General features: G+C 39.9%; 1 protein-coding gene and 1 non-coding gene across 9 annotated transcripts in view; one reads left to right on the top strand and one right to left on the bottom strand.

Moving 5' to 3' along the window:
- The window catches only part of Sil1 (SIL1 nucleotide exchange factor), a 314,976-nt gene that overhangs the window by 127,301 nt on the left and 171,265 nt on the right, over positions 1-16,410 (top strand). The window lies entirely within an intron of this gene.
- LOC111753735 (small nucleolar RNA SNORA2/SNORA34 family) lies at positions 16,099-16,234 on the bottom strand. The gene has a single exon (XR_002788530.1). It is a non-coding gene; the product is annotated as a small nucleolar RNA SNORA2/SNORA34 family (small nucleolar RNA).

The following is a 16,410-nucleotide window of genomic DNA, read 5'->3' as shown; positions in this document are numbered from 1 at the left end:
GGATGATGGCAAGCCAGCTGCCAACACAAGTCTCAGACTTAATTCCAAGAATCTGGCTCATGTTCATAGAACCTGTGTAGCTCTGCCTTTTCCTTTCTCTAATAAAGGCCTCACTCTGCTGGCTAAGAGAGGTCAGGCTGTCTTCAAGGTTAGGACCTACCAGGACCTGTAATAACTCTCAAGGCCTGGCTGGAGGCTGTATGAGAGGCCCTTTGCCAGACCTATTGCATTCTTAGTTTTGTCAGAGTACTGAAGACAGTAACTTTAGTTTGTAACTTAAAAAGAGAATATTTGAAGAGGTAGAGAAGAAGAAATGATAAGGAGCAAAAGTAGAGGGAATGACATGAATAACACAGTGAAAAGCGAGAGTATACCTACTTGCTGGAAGGGCCAGTATGTGTTAGGAAGTAATGAGATGTTGGTGATGGGTGGGAGAGAGGAGATGGGGAGAACTGGCAAGCTAATAGATTGAAAGCTGTGAAAATAAGTGTAACCTATGAGTCTGTACTAAATGAGTCCAGACAGCAGCTGTGCAAGATGAGGAAGTGATTCTTGGGATGTAAACCTGCGTTTGAGAGTAAATGGAAGAAGAGAGCTAGAAAGGGGGTTTCAGAGATACGCCTCAGTAAAGTGCTTGATGTTGAGGAGACCGTGGTGTGCATGACAGAGGCTGTGTGCATGCATGGGCTAGTGATGTGGAAAGATTTTCCCTCCCCCAGACAGAAATGGGGCTGGGGGAAAGGCTTCCTAAAGACAGTCACTGATGCTGCTTGGAGAGAGCTTTTGTGTGTGTGTGTGTGTGTGTTGGAAGGTGGAAGGGAAAGGAATTAGTTTTGGCAATGAGATTTTAAATCTCAGAGAGGAGGAGATGGTTGATGGGGCAAAGTTATTTTGGTGACAGATGGAAAGGTCTTGGCCTCATGAGTGGGCTGCACTTTAGAAATTAGCAACAGTCTGAAAAGGAATATGGAGAGATAGGAAAGATATAGAGGGAAATTGGAGAAGCGTCCATGGCATGTCTTCAGTTTCTGCATCAAACTAAGGATGGGCTTCTGCCCTTGAAAAAGACTTAGTTGGGTAATTGAGATATGGAAGATCACTGTATATGGTGGTACACAACTGTAATCCCAGCACTTAAGAGGCTGAGGCAGGAGGGGTGCTATGAGTTCAAGGCCAACCTAGGTTACATGGTGAGTTCAGGACCAGCCTGAACTACATAGTGAGATCTTGTCTCAAAAACAAGCAAGCAAACAAACCCAACAATGAAGAAATGGAAAGTCAAAAAGAAACATTGTGGAAGGTGCCTGGACAGCTGTGATGTCAGAACTCAGCATTACTGAGCATCAGGAGGGGCCTAGTTGACATCTGACAACCTGATTTTGTGGTTGGCCAGGTCCTGGGGGTTTGGTAACTTTCTTATGCAGTCTGCGCCCTGGACAGTGTCCAGGTAGGCAAATGGGATATCCAAAGTCCAGGAAATGATGGGAAGATGAGTGTAGGGACTGTTGGACTGTCTATGGGGTTGGTGAGGAGGTATTTGTTTCTCTGGCCTATTCGACTATATGAGTAAGAAGAATGGGTTCCTGGTACCCTGGAAAACCATATGGAAGCACTAACTTTCTGCAGCTTTCTCTTTTCTGAAGACAGGGAGCATTCTGGGTTCTCAGAGAGGCCTCTGAAAATGCCCAAGGCCAGTGTAAGGGGTGGTAGACTTGAAAAGAGCTTGAATGAAGCAGGGCCTTGTGTCCAGGGGCTCTGTAAGCCTTTTGTTGCTTATGCTCTAGTTGGGCTGATTATATTTCTGTTCATGTTGGTGTTTTGCTTTGTTATGGTTCATAAACTCATAGGTTGTTGATCTTGCTTTATTTCCCATAATATGTTGATTTGGGCAAACAAAAATTGAATTTTATTTAAAATTTTTTAAGTTCCCAGAACACTCTGTTTATGGTTTGCATATATAATGCAGTTATTTGGAAGAAAAGAACCAATTCTTTGGATTAAAAATTTTTCAGATTTGATTACCTATGGGCATAATTAGTTTATTTGGGCAGAGGTGAGTTTTTATGGAATATAATATGGTGGATTTGTAAAGTTCTTTTTGCCTAGAGGGGGAAAAGAAAGAAAAAAAGCTACCCTTACACTCTGCCCCTGCAGCCATCTAAATGTTGAATAAACATCACTTTGTTAATGTTTTTCTGTCATTTATTGGTTTTGCTAGGTTAGACTTTCAGACAGAGGAGGAAAGGTTGGCTAGTATCTCATGGCCTAAGCAAGAGTGAAAGGGAGTAAGACCAAGGAATCTGGTCTAGCAATTGAGTGGGAAAGAAAAGAAAACTAACATTTAAAAAAATTCTCTTGTGTTAAGTACTTTGTATATATTATTTAGGAAAGTGTTCAAGAGATTCCTTATGGGAATAGGTACGTTTTATCCTGGTCTCTTTTTGAGGCCATGATCCATCAGTGAAGGAGCTTCAGTTACATTGCTTTTTCTAGGATATCCTTTCCTTCTTTTGAAGATAGAAACTGCAGGTGATAATCTGAGAGTTATATTCTTTGAAGTCTGTGGGAAGAAAATAATGTGAAGTTTGGAGGCTGCTGACATGAAGAGGAGGAAATTATTCAAGCAGATGTAGTTATTCAAGATACTCCATGTTAGTTTCCTAGGCAAGATCATCAAGATAGGTGTGCAAGTCCCTAAACACAGTGGTTAAGTGGCTCTCTGTGTCATGTGACTTGAAGGCAATTAGCCAGCTTTGATTGCACTAGGTTAGGTTGCAAATGGAGAGGCTAGAAGAATGGTTCTCTAAAGACCATTAGCATTGTAACTCCCAGTGTTTTATCACAAAAGCTAGCTGGGGGATACCTTGCAGTTAGTATGGTAGATCTCAAAAGAGAAGAGCTCGTTCTTTATGAAGCTGGCAGTTACAGGGGCAGCTCGACTCGGTATCTGACTTACAAGAATCTCTAGAGTACTAGGGTTGAGGAATGCCCTTTGGTATCCTTCATGCTAGTACTTGGTAGGGAGGAGGGTGTAAAGAGAAGTAAGAGGAAGACAAGTTAAAGAAAGGCTCAAAATATTTCACCTATTTGTCAGCTTTATCTGTCCCTGACTTTTCATCTATTTGTTAACTTAATTTGACCCTGTGAATATCAGAGAGTCTTGGTTTAATGGTGGCAGTTTGAACAAAATACTGTATTCTTTTTTCTTCTCTCTCTGGCTTTCTGTTTTCTTTTCCCCTCCTTCATAGTCTGCCTTCTATGGCTCCTTTCTTCCCTTGCTGTAATGTCCTCTACCTGTAGCTGAGTGGCAGATGGCAGGGACAGAGAGATGGCGGTATGTATGGCTGGAGGAATATTTTTCCAATTCTGCTAGCATCAAATAAGTGACTTCCAAGTAGTCCTTCTAGCTAGGTGTTTTGCTGATCAGTCAGAATGAGAAGAAAAATATGTCAGCATTGCCAGAGAGGGGATTTGGGAAAACCAAGTGTATGGAACTGAGTGATCTAAAGTCTCAGCATTTAAAACAAGTCCTGGAGTGCTGCTGGAGTTCTCCCCAGTCTTTCTTCCATAGCCAGGCCCACGTGCTGTATGAATAGTTTGTGCCTTAGCTTTCTCAGAGTCTTGCGCTAAAGAGGAGATACAAGTTCGTATTGTCCATCATCAGACATTTCTGGACGTGCACTGGAAAAGAAGCAGTTCTAGTGAATGTGTTTTCCTGTTTCTATTCTGTGACTTGTGTATGTGTCCATATACTTATAAGAGGCCTTGGAAGAGTTCCCTGAAGTTGAGCACATTTTCATACCTCTGCTTAGTACTATTATAGAACGTGGCCTCAGGAGAACAGTGGCTTCTTCTTTGTCTTTTGTGCAAGAATGTACTTTTTGTCAAGAGAAAGATATCTAAATGGGTAAACTGAGAAATTAAAAGAAAGAAATTTGTGTCCTTTAGAAAAAAGACAGAGAAGGCTTTTTCTTCAATATATTAAGTCTTTTAGATAGGAAATAGCCAGAGTACAAAATCCAGGTTATATTTTGGCATTTGGTTTATGTTATGGTGCCTTCAATGTAGCGGACAGTATGGTGTGGAGAATTGGTTTACCTGGGTCCACATGTTGGATGTGTCTTTAACAGCGAGGCAGCCTTAGGCAAGTTATTTATTTCTACCAAAGTTTAATGAAATAATGTTTATCTATAAAATAAGGATTGAAATAAACCTACTTCAGAGGGTTATTTTGACTAGAAATAAGGTGAACATAAAGTGTTTATCATAGTTACACGCATAGTTATATCTCAATAAATGTTAGCTATTTTTCTTTCTGTTGTATTAAAAATGAGTGGACATCACAAAAGCTAGAATTGAGGTTATGTATTCAGAATAACTGACCAGTATTTTTCTAGTGTGTCCAGATCAAGAAAGATGAAGACTGAGGACTGTTACTGGTTGGAGGAGACATGATAGCTAAATACAATGTGGTACTTTAGATTAGATTCTGGAAGAGAGAAAAATTGTTAAAATACAAATGAAATATATACTTTAGTCGCTACTGTTTTATAATACTAATTTCTTAGTTTTGATAATCATTTTATACTTACGTAAGATGGTGCTATGAGGGAATCTAGGTGAGGGATATATGAGAAGTTTGTAATTATTGTTTTTTTTGCAAATTTTCTGTAAGTCTAAAATTATTTCAGAATAAAAAGTTAAAAGGAATGGATATGCAGATGATCTATTAGGTAAAGAAATAACTGACCAGATACCATCATCCCCCGGCATAGCAGGTAACACCTGACCTGGTCTTGCCCTTCATGGCTGAGTGGAGGCTTTTACCAAGGGATTCCAATGCCTGCTTCTTTAGCCCCTGCGTACCTGCTGCATCTTGAAGAGAGTTTTTCTCTAAGCCAGTAATTGGTCAGATAGCAGTGCAGGCCCACTCCCCAGGTCTGTCCTGTTGCAGTGCCACGCAGCAACTGATGGCCTTAGAACTCTTAGAATGAGGGAACTTGTCTGTGTTCTTTGGAAGATAATTGCAGTTCTGCCTGTTTTATCCCTTAATCTAAGCACCAATCACTATGGCAATTTATTTTTGAATTGCAATGCCTACCCCTACACTGACTGTTTGATCATCCAGAAGAAAGGAAAATAAGTTCATACCCAGTATTGCAATAAGTTTATTATTTTCTTTCCTGTTTTTTTTTTCTTTTCTTTCCTGTTTTAAGTGGCATGCTCTTGCACAAAGCAGGTGTTTTGCTTGCTTTTCTTGAATGCAAAAGGTACATGTGCTTTTTTTTTATGACTGATGTGGCCATCCCTGTCATCCTAATAGCAGGTTTTGTAGAAGAAAGCCCTTATTTATCATTGGGAGAATGTGAATCTTGGAGTTTTTATTTTTGCATTGAAGTCAGATGTGGGAGGGGGGTCTGGAAAGTATAACGTCTTCTATTCTAGCACATAACTCTCTTACAAGTATTTATCCTTAGAAGCCCACATTCTCTAAGTTTAAAAAAAAAATCACTGCCAAAAAATGTTCTTTGTATTTTAACTCAGTGGCTAAGGTATACTGCTTTTTGCTATTGATTTACAAATTTTATTGTCAGACCCTGGGGACGCATATGGGTTACTCAATACTATGACAAATAGCCGAGCTCTGAATTATGTATTGTATTATGGGGAGTTCATAAACCATATTTCTTTATTGGTTATTTTAGGCATAAGGCTGAACTGTCATTTCTCTTTTAGTTACACATGACAAAAAAGTGGGGGATGGTAGGGAGAAGTATCTGGCTAAAGACTGAACAGTGAACCATCCCTAGAAACTTGTGAATACAGAAGCTTGAAGTAGAGACCTTGAGTATGGCTTGGGAGAGTTGGAAGTGCCTGGAGAGAGGAGAAAGAATATGCCAAAAACCAAACCTTTTGCACCTTTATTTAAGCCCCAGTGAAAAGAAGACTGGCTTCTGAGGCCAGATTCCTGAGTCCTCAGTGGACCTTCCTTGTTCTTGCCCTGCTCCCCCCAGCCACTTGTGCTGATGGATGTGCAAACCCCTTTACAGACAGTTTGGCGCTGCTTGGTTTCCACAGATCATCTGTTTCTTTTGAATGAGCAACTTTATGTTTGCAGCCCCTTTTCTTTGCACAAAGAGAAATTGCCTCGTGCCAGCTTCTGCCTTCTGATGGAAATGTTTACTTTCCCCAGGGAAAAGCACTATTCTTTGGGGGTAATGTCTGCTGGTGCCCAAGAGTGGATAGGAGGAGGTGGCCATTGGAGCATGCATGATTGCCCCCGGGGCAGCCATCTGCCAGTGTTGCAGCTTGCAGCCTGCCTCAGAGCAGGCCCCTGGGAGGGAGTGTCGGTACTTCAGGGCCTGCATGCATTATGCACAGCCCATTCCCTAAATGAGCTTCCTAAGTGTGTGTAACTCCTGTATACCCTGTTCCTGTATGGCCTGCCTCAGGGCACCATTCAGAATCTCCCCTAATTATGCATTGAGTGGTAAGCATTAGGATTTCTGGGAATAGCAGATTTTCGGGGCGGGGGATAGGTTTCTAAAATTGCAGTGAGGGATTGATTTATGGTTATGGGAAGATTTGCTTCTCTTGGAGGAATTATCAACACTATGATGATGCAGTTATGTGGCAGGGGTATTTTTGCTATCCAAAGCCATAGTCGAGCCCCCCTCCCCAGTCTGTGCAGCTTCTCACAGAATTGATCTTTATCATTTGAGAAGGCTGTGCCAGCCGGAGAATGAAATCTGTGCTTCCAATTGCAGGCCATCACTTTTCTTGCATGATGAGCTCTCTTCCCTACCTTCCCTTCCTGAGATGGAGGAGTTTTTCACATGCTGCTTAGAAAAAGGAGATTTATAACATTACTCAATTCTCACCCACAGATCTAGGATTCCTGCCATCCAGTAAATTTTGGCAGGCAGACTGTGTGTATGAAGAACATGTCCTGTCTTCCTATCCTTGCATTGCTCCCTCATTGCGTATGCCACTTGGGTGGAGTTCAGGGTGTCACCCTATCCCCAACATTTTCTTCTCCTCAAGGGTTGGCTTCTAGTAATCGGATAGTCTTGAATATCCTAGAGAGTTAGTGAGCAGACTCATGGGAAAAGTTCTGGTGTTTGAGTACTTGTCATGTGCCTATTACTGTGCTACAGTGAGGATATAACAGAATGTCTTGGCTTTAAGTACCACAGCCTCATGGAGCATCTGTTCAAATAAAAAGTTGAATAGATTCATTTATAAGGCCTGGATATATAATTGTTCTTGATCCTGTCATTACAGAGGTGACATGTCAAGGTCACTAATGTTGACTACCAGCAGTAGTGTTGAAAGTGAGTTACTGGTGACATTGTGCTCTCCTTTATCTTCTGCTAAGGAAGGGGAAAAGAAAAGGAATAGTAAGGTCTAAAAAATCTTTGGCTATAAAAACTTGGTTATACTTCGATTTCTTCTCACCCAACCCTATCTAAGTCAAAAGAATGCCAGCTAGGAGAGTAGAGGGCAGAGTGAATCTTTGAAGTATGAGAGGCAAGGAGAAACTTGGAAGAGCAGAGAAGACAAGATACTGGTCCATCAACCGGTTAGAGCAAGAGAAAAGAGTGACTTTCTGAGCCTGACTAGCTAGGGAGACATGATTGGGCCACCGCTGATACGGCGAAACAAGGAGGAGAGGGAGCCAGGAGGCCCTGCAGAATCTCTTACTAGGGACATTGTTTTTTTTTTTTTTTTTTTTTTTTTTAATTTTATTTAAAGAAAGACTAAACAAAACAGAAAATAGGTAGAAATAATACATATGTTCAGAGAAAAAAATAAACAGTAAGAAATCACTAGTTGATGTTTACATATTGTTGTTTTGCAAATAGTTGTTCAAGGTACAAAAAATAGAACATGTAAAGTGTGAGTTCAAACAGCGAGTCTGCAAAGAGTTCTGTTCAACTGTCCAACAAAAACTTAGTAACATGGTTGTCAATCCTATACACTTAAACATACATGCAGTTATCCATATCTTCAAACTAGGGACATTGTTGCTACCTCCCACTTCTCAGAGCCCCACTGGCCTGAGCTGCATTACTTCTAGTGTAATGGGAAAGACTTCGGATAAATCTGAACTGGACCAGCCCAGCTACTGAGAAGCTTTTGTAGGAAATGCTTGTGTGTAGTGAGTCTGCAGAGAATCTGTTTCTGATGTCAGCTCCTATTTCTCCTATTTCTGATGTCAGCTAACTGACCTGTTAGCAGGTTCTGGAGCCTTCCCAGGCTGCAGCATATAGGGCTTGGGAATGACAGGATCTGTTGTTGGAGCACATTTATTGAAGGTCAGTTGAAATTAACTTTCTCAGTCTCTAAGTGCTCCTTGGAGCCTTTTCTTCTTCTGGCATCCCTTGCACTTCATGCTTGTGCTATCTTCACACGTTGTTATGTTTTTCATTCTAAACGTGGCTGATGATGAGGGCAGGGAAGTGAGGATTTGCTTTCCTCTACACCAGAAGTGCAGTGCTGCTGATTTTATTCTCCCCACTCTGTCTTTGAGTCGAGTAGGGTCCTCTGTGTCCACGTTTAGTACTATTGTGTTGTGGACTCTCCTGACAAAAATTAGGCTAATGCCTGCAATGACTGCATTAGCCAGTGAAATGAGGTTCTAATGGAAGGTACGATACCAAGCTTTTCTCCAAGGTATTAACCTTGTTCTGGCTTTTATTATTCAAATTCATTCTCTCAGTGATTCTCTGCAGACTGATGGGCACAGTGGTTCAGTGCTGCGCATTGTACTAGCTGAAAGGCAAAATTACCTTTTAAGAAGTGAGAAAACAGAAAGAAGGCAAAAGATGAAAGCTGTGGTGCAAAAACTCATCATTTATCTATTCTGAGAACTCCTGATGGGCCTGTGAGATGCCCAGACATAGGCGTGAAAACATCTAGTGCTAGAGTAGGGTGGAGAAGGCTTCAGGCGGGGTGATGTCATTGCATTAGTGGTAGCTGTGCTTTTTCATCGCAGTTTCTTCCTTGTGCCTTTAGTATTTTCTTAACACTTAAATATATGCCTATTGGTGTTGGAAATCCCAAGGTTGGAGACCAAAGATCAACACTACTAGGCCTTTCCCTCAAGAAATTCTTGTCCCGAAGTTTTATTGGTTTTCTCTGTCTTGGGTGTTGTGTAGGGTAGGGGAAGTTGACAGGGAGTGTTACATTTTAAGATTCTTGAATTTTACAGTAGAAATAGGAGCCTGCTGGCAGTCAGATGCCTAGATAGTTGAAAACTTGGCTCTTACATGTTTGTTTTTTAAATGGATTATTTTTGGCCTGCTGATGGTTTTCAAAGTAGAAAACATGCAAAATAAAGAAAAGGAAACAACAAAAATAACAAAATTGCCCAAATCCTGCTATTCGGCTATAAAGTAACCATTATGGCTGTGTTTTTCAGTTGTTTTTACAAAAAGTATTGTCATACTATATTTGCTATTTTGAGGAAGATATTTTTCCTTTACATGGAGTTTTGAAAGTCAGAGCCATTGACACATTATTAGGCATTACAGTGAACATTTTCTGGGTGCTGTATGAACATACCAAATTGTATTGAATTGATTATTGTTGGATACTAAGTGGCTTCCAGTTTTTCACTGTTGTAAATAATTATTAAATAAAAATCCTTCTATTTATTTATATGTATCCTCTGACGAGCATTTCTCATTCTGTTGTCCAGCATCTCAGTAGGGCAATTTTTTTTTTTTTTTTTGGCTGGTTCAGTTTCACCATAATTTTGCATGTCTCTCACCCCTGCTTTACAGCACACATCATATGCCCTGGGATCTCTTCTGTATGTGGTCCTTTAGTGCTTCTCCATTGACCAGGAAATAGCTGGATTCAAACAAGATAGAGAAGCCAGTGCAGAACATGTATTTTTGTTATTTTGTGTCACAACTGTAAGGTTTCTTGGGATGAGGACATTGTCATTAATTCTTTGATAGTAAGCAGTGATTGTTTGCTTGTGTGTCCAATCTTTTTTTTTTCCCCCAGGGATCAAACTCATAACTTCACCCTTGTAAGGCAGGCACTTATGCCACTGGGCTAAATCCCCAGCCCGTGTGTCCAATCTTATACCAATCAGATAGAGGCTCTTTCTCTGACCACGTGGAGGAGAAATAAAAAACGAGTCCTTACCTCAAAGTGTTTACTGACTGACTGGTTGAATAAATAAGTTGTTAGGAAACAATATACGCATTTATGGGACATTTGGTATGTGGAAGGTACTTGTAAAAAGGGCATTGTTAGTGGAACAGGAAAGGCTGTTATTTTGTTCTTAAAGGAAGCTGTGGCATTTATAGGTAAATTTCATTGGCCACACAAGTCAATTAATGATCAATATTTTATATAGACAGCAAGTATAACAGAGGCTCAGGGTTGTTAGTCTTTGGAGTACTAGGGCTGCTTCAGCTCATTCATTGAAAGTCAAAGTATTGGGGCTAGGGATTTAGCTCAGCAGCATAAGTGCCTGGCTGGCAAGCACAAGGTCATGAGTTCAATCTCTGATACAAAAAGAAAGGAAGAAAGAAAGAAAGAAAGTCAAAGTATTAAGTTAAATTTCAGAGAAGATAGGGCATTAGTTGTGACTTTAAAAAAACTTGCATTTGATAAGATGAAATGGGTAATTGTTTTCCATGTGGGAAGAAGAACTTGTAATAATGTCTGTCCAGTGATGACTGTCAGGTGTACAGCAGCATAGGAGCAGACTAGGGTGTAGGGAATTGCAGAGACTAAGGAATTAAAGCTGCAAATTCAAAGTCCTGAGAGTTATGGAATTTAGAGAAGTACTACTAAGTACAGAGTAGATGAGAAAAACTTGGCTAATTTTGCCTTCAATCAAAGGGCAAGCAAAAGTCTTGGTTTCTCCAGTGCCAGAGTATCCCCAGGCTTAGTCCTTGCACTTGTGCTCTTGTCTAGCTATACTGTAGTCTAATGGCATCTGTATATTGGTGACTCCAATTTTTTAAAAAAAAATCTTCAATCTTGATTTTTCTGAACTGCACATCCATGTACCAGTATACTTGGCAACTTCTGTGGGTGAGCATCTCAGATTTAATGTGTCTGCAACTAAGTTCCTGTAACTTTTCCTACCTCAATTAATGGTAAGTTTGTCCTTTCAATTACTCAGGTCAAAAATTGACCATTCTTGACTCTACTCCTTCTTTAACACAAAAACACTTAACAGAAAATCCTAACAGCTTTGTCTTAAAAGTTATATGCAGAATTTGACCATTTCTTTTCACTTTCTATAGCTACCATTATCTGTCTCTCATTTGGATTATTGTAGTAGTTCCTCACTGGCCTCCCTCCTTTATCACTTGAAATCAGTTCTCAACACAGCAGCCACCGATCCTTTTACCATATCTTTTTGAACTGAAAAAAAATTCTTTGATTTTCTTACTTATGTAAAGAAGAGTTAGTCCCTTCCATGACCTGCATAGCCCTGTGATGTGGCTATTACCTTTGATTTCATTTGCTAATATTCTCCATTCTATTTTTGCTCTTCTAATTACCATGGTATCCCTTATGTATTCTGAGATTCCTGTTATACCTTGGGGCATAGCATGTTCTTCTATATAACTTTGTAAGTGATGACCTCATTTCCCTTAGATCACTCAGAAGTGATCTTCTTCCAATGGCAAAACCTGGAATAATTTAAGCAACAAAATGAGTGAGGTAGTTATATTAGCCATTTTTCTATTGTAATAACAAAGCGCTTGAAGCTGGGAAATATGTAAAGAAAAGAAGTTATCAAGTTCACAGTTTTAGAGATCCAGGGGCAAGGGCTCTAGCATCAGCTCTACTCTAGTGAGGATCTCATATCAGATGACTTCACAATGACAGCATGTGGGAGAGAGAGGTATCACATGACAAGACAGGAAGGCAAGGAACAGAAAGGGGCTAGTCTGGAACTTTTATAACAACCATCGTGCAAGAACTCTCCAGGGTCCCAACAAAATCAAATTAATTCCTTTTTAGGACAGCATCCTAAATGTAATTAAATCTCACTAGACTCTATTTCTTCCTCTGCCTCTTCCATCTCTTCCTTTTCTTCCTCCTTTTTTCACTTCTGTCTCCCTGCTACCCTTCTCCCCTTCTTTCATATCCCTCCTCTGGTTCCTTAGACACCTCTTAAAAGGCCCCCTGCCTGTTAATATTGCCTCTGGAGACAGAAACTTTTGGAGTACACTCTTAAGCCATATCCAAACCACAATAGTATTGGATTATAACTAAAAGTAGAAAATAAGTATATATGAGTCCAAACTCATATGAATAAAAGATTGTATAAATAAAGGAGAAAAGGTCTTTTTTTTTTTTTTTTTTTTGTCTTTTTCCTTTTTATCGGTACCAGGAATCAAACTCACGACTGCCTGCTTGCAAGGCAGGTGCTTATGCCACTGAGCTAAATCCCCAGCCCCAAAAAGGTCTTTTTTATAGAAGAATTCCAATAGCACATATAGCTACTACCTCCTCCAGGAGATGGAATTGGAATCTTTTGAGGACAAGTTGGAGTTAGTGACTCATTTCTATAGAATAGATTTTATGAAGGGAAAATAGTAACTTTATAATGCAGAAACTTGCTAATACTACCTGGATCAAGAGAATAAGTGATAAAAGGTAGCATGACCAGTGTTGGGACTTGGATGTAATGAATATTCTGATACGATGAGAGAACAAGGGAACTTTACCGCTATAGTATTCTTTCTCAAAACCAATAGCCCCAGTCTGATTATGGGAAAACATCAGACAGACATAACTTGAGGTTTAAATTTGTATTCTACAAAATATCTTATGAGTATTCTTCAGATTGTCAGGCTTATGATCAATGAGGAAGATGTGAGAAGCTGTAAACTAGATAAGACATGACGTCTAATTGCATTCTGGTATTCTGAATTGGAGCTGAGGACATTGATGGAAAACTGGTAAAACAGGAAGAGTCTGGAGTTTAGTAAATAGTGTCGTACCAGTGTTGGTTTCTTAGTTTTGACAAATGCACAAGGGTTAGGTAAGAAGACAGCATCAGGGGAACTGAATCCGGGTGAAGGATACATCCAAATTCTAGGAATTCTGTACCGTCAATGTAAATTTCCTTTAAATCTAAAATTATTTCCCAAAATCTCAGAGTGACCTCCACAATGCCTTTCCTACACTCTAAAAATCATTTTTATCTTTTCTAGCATTTATTTACTGCATTGCTTTGCTCCTTAGAATGTAAGCCCTAATACTACCTATTTTACTTGTTTATTACTTATTTCCACACAAGAATATGATTTCTGAGAGGACAATGCTTTTGTCTGTCTTGCTTACATCAAAATCTTCTGGGCCTAGGACAGTGCTTGCCTCAAACCTGTTATTTAATAAAAATTTGTTCATCAATACAGGAGTAGATTCTTCAGTATTACCTTTTTATCCTTAAGTGGCATGGGATTTTGTGTTAGGGTCTTCCTTTCTCTTTTGAGATTTCTAGGTGGTTTTTCCATCCAACTGGGAGAAATAACTCCTGTTGTTTCTTTTCTACTTTTGCTCACCATGGAAATACAAGTCATGATCAAAGTGAGTTGTTCAGAAGAGCTTCCAGTATGTTCACTCACCAGCAGGAAGAGCAAATAAATAGCTTCATTTACTGTGTTCCTGTTCCTGCAGCAGGTGAGGGCTGGTTCCTAAAACATACCTCCCTCCTTCATGTTTAAACTGGTGAACCAAGACTGACTTCCTGAGGAGAAGAACACTGTCTCGAAACTGGTATAGCCATGACAACTGTGGGTGGTATGTCGGTATGAGGACAGTAGGGGGAAACAGGAGTCTTTGATATGGAAGATTAAGGCTAAAAAAGAAAAATTATTTAATGAGAGTGGGTTTAGTGTCTGTAGGTGGCAAGCACTGAAATCTGTAGGGTGAAGTCAGTGGGGAGCGTGGATTGGTTGAACAAATCCTGGTCAGTAGAACCTGAAAGCATCACTTGATCCCAAAGACAGTAAGTTTAGGGCAAACTAAAGAAATTGTGCCTTTCACAGTGAATAGTAAATATGTAGTTGAAAGCACAAGTTCAAAAATCCAGTGTGATGGGTGAGGAATGGAAAGTGAATTTGAAGATCCTCCAATTAATGGAGGATCTCATGGATCCATGGGACACATTTGTGGAGCAGTGTTGAGTGAATTACATTGTCAACACCTTTTTCAGGCACAGGAAGTGAGTTACTGCAGGAAGAGCAATGGGTTAACCAAGCTCTGAAGTACTGTGGGCAGTGCCTGTTCAACAGCACTTGCTTTTTCTTATGTTGGAACTTGATTTATCTCATAATATATTTTAAAACTTCATAGAATGCACTTTCTAAAGAATGGAGTCATGCTGATCAGATGCCTGAGTAAAGTCATCAGGAACAACAAAACCATAAGAGAAAAAAGTGCTTCCCTTGTATCAGTCACTTTTAAGCTCCTGTTGTTCTCATATTCTTTTTGCCTTGAGCCCAGGGATGAGACAGTTTTGCTTTCTGTGTTTTGGTGCTATGCCTGTTCCACCTATGGTGCTTTCTGAACAAAAGTCTGCTCCTTGTTGGACACAGGAATTGGGCTAGGGTTGGATTGAGTTTCTTCTTTCAGGTGAGAAATAAGCAGAGATCTTGCATCCTCTTCTCATTTTGCTTATCGTATAAAAGAGGCCAAGGTTCCTGCATTTTGTAAGTAAACAGAATGTACTTTTTAAATACTATTCAAATATCACAGTTGGATTCAATTATCTGCAGAAATAGATTTATATAGAAGGTAAACTTACAGAGGAAAAATTCATACCAAATATCAGGCTACCCCATCACCCTTTTCAAGACAATTCAGCTTAATGCGAGAGTGCCCAGTAAAGGGAGTGGGGAGAAGAAAGTAAAAGAAACAAAAGACTTGCATTCTGGAGGGTAAATCTGTAATCTCAGTAATCATATTCTCTGAATTCACTGGCAGTACAGCCAGCCAGGGACTCCTCTCCTTCACTTTTTCCTAGTATTTTACTCCTATACCCCCATTAAATGATTAGGCAAAGAAAGCTGGATTGAAGAACTTCAGCTGTTCTAGCTCCTTAGCCATGCCTGTCTCATGTTACAGTCATACAAATAGTCTGTGGTCTTTGTGGCCCACTTATTTCCATCTCTGGGCTATCTGCTCGGCTATTGTATTGCTGATTAAAGCCTTGAAATAAATTACCAAAAGCATAGTGTCTTCAGAAACCACTTCATTTATTATCTCACAGTTTATGTAGGTCAAAAGTCTAGGCACTAGTTAACTGAGTTTTCTGCTCAGGGCCTCATAGCCTGAAACTGGGGTATTAGCCAGGCTTTGTTTCTTTTTAGAGACTTTGGAAAGAAATCTGCTTCCAAGCTTATTCAGAGTCATTGCAATTATGTCTTTGTAATCAATTGCTAGAAGTCAAGCTTCTGAGCCAAGGGGTAAATGTAGTTATAATTTTATTAAATGCTGCCAGTTTTCTCTCTATGGAGCCTGTACCATTTTGCATCCCTGGTATCTGTATGCAGTGTCCATTTCCCTGGATTTATGTGCCGAGTATGATTTCTTTTTAATTTTTATTTTAAAGGGGGTAAAATTAAACATCAGAAAGCAGAACTAAATAGGATATAAGAAAGCAATGTAAGAGATATAAATTTCAAAGCTAGACAACCTGAGATCTTCATTATCTATCATATTGTCTCTTGTTTTCTTCCAAATAGTTGTCCATGTCTTCGCATACAGAGAATTCATACAAAACAGCATAGTATAAAACTGATCCAAAAGAATGAGGAAGGCATTTTAGGTCTTCAAAACCAGACAACAGGGAAGTCACTAATGGCTGTCATAGAGTCTCTCGTTCTCTTCAAAATAGCTGTCCATACTTTCATATATATTGAAGTTCCACAAAACAAAACAGGCAAGCGGGGAGGGGTTTCCTGGTTTCCTGGAGCTCCAGGTCCCAGCATGGCGCGGGTCCCAGTAAACGCAGGTAGCTCCTATCTTGGGCCGCTGTAGCCTGCCACGCTCACTGCTGCTCATGGGGTGGGGTAGTGGGGTGGTGGTGGTGGTGGTGTTGCTTCAAGCTGTTTCTCTGTAATGAGTTGACTGTTTCACTGCCCAAGTTCTGAAATGGCCAACAGACCATAGAAAGACATCTCTTTAGGCTCCTGCTTGAAACCAACAGCGTCAGGAACTGCCCGCCTTGATTCAGGGCCAGCAAAGTATGATTTACAAACTGATATATGAAAGGCAATATCCCTTGGTAGTTTTTATTATATTTTTCTAGCATTATGAGCAAAGCTGAGTACCTTTTCTTGTGATTAAAGGCCATTATATTTCTTTTTCTATGGACCACCTATTCTTTTTTCTATAGATTTGCTGTTCCTTATTTTT

This window comes from Cavia porcellus, unplaced genomic scaffold, assembly GCF_034190915.1.
Source record: "Cavia porcellus strain 051 isolate PalLab524CR breed Dunkin Hartley unplaced genomic scaffold, mCavPor4.1 scaffold_21, whole genome shotgun sequence".
Lineage (NCBI taxonomy): Eukaryota > Metazoa > Chordata > Mammalia > Rodentia > Caviidae > Cavia > Cavia porcellus.
Note: the sequence above shows the minus strand (reverse complement) of the source record. Positions and strands in the feature narration are given on the sequence as shown.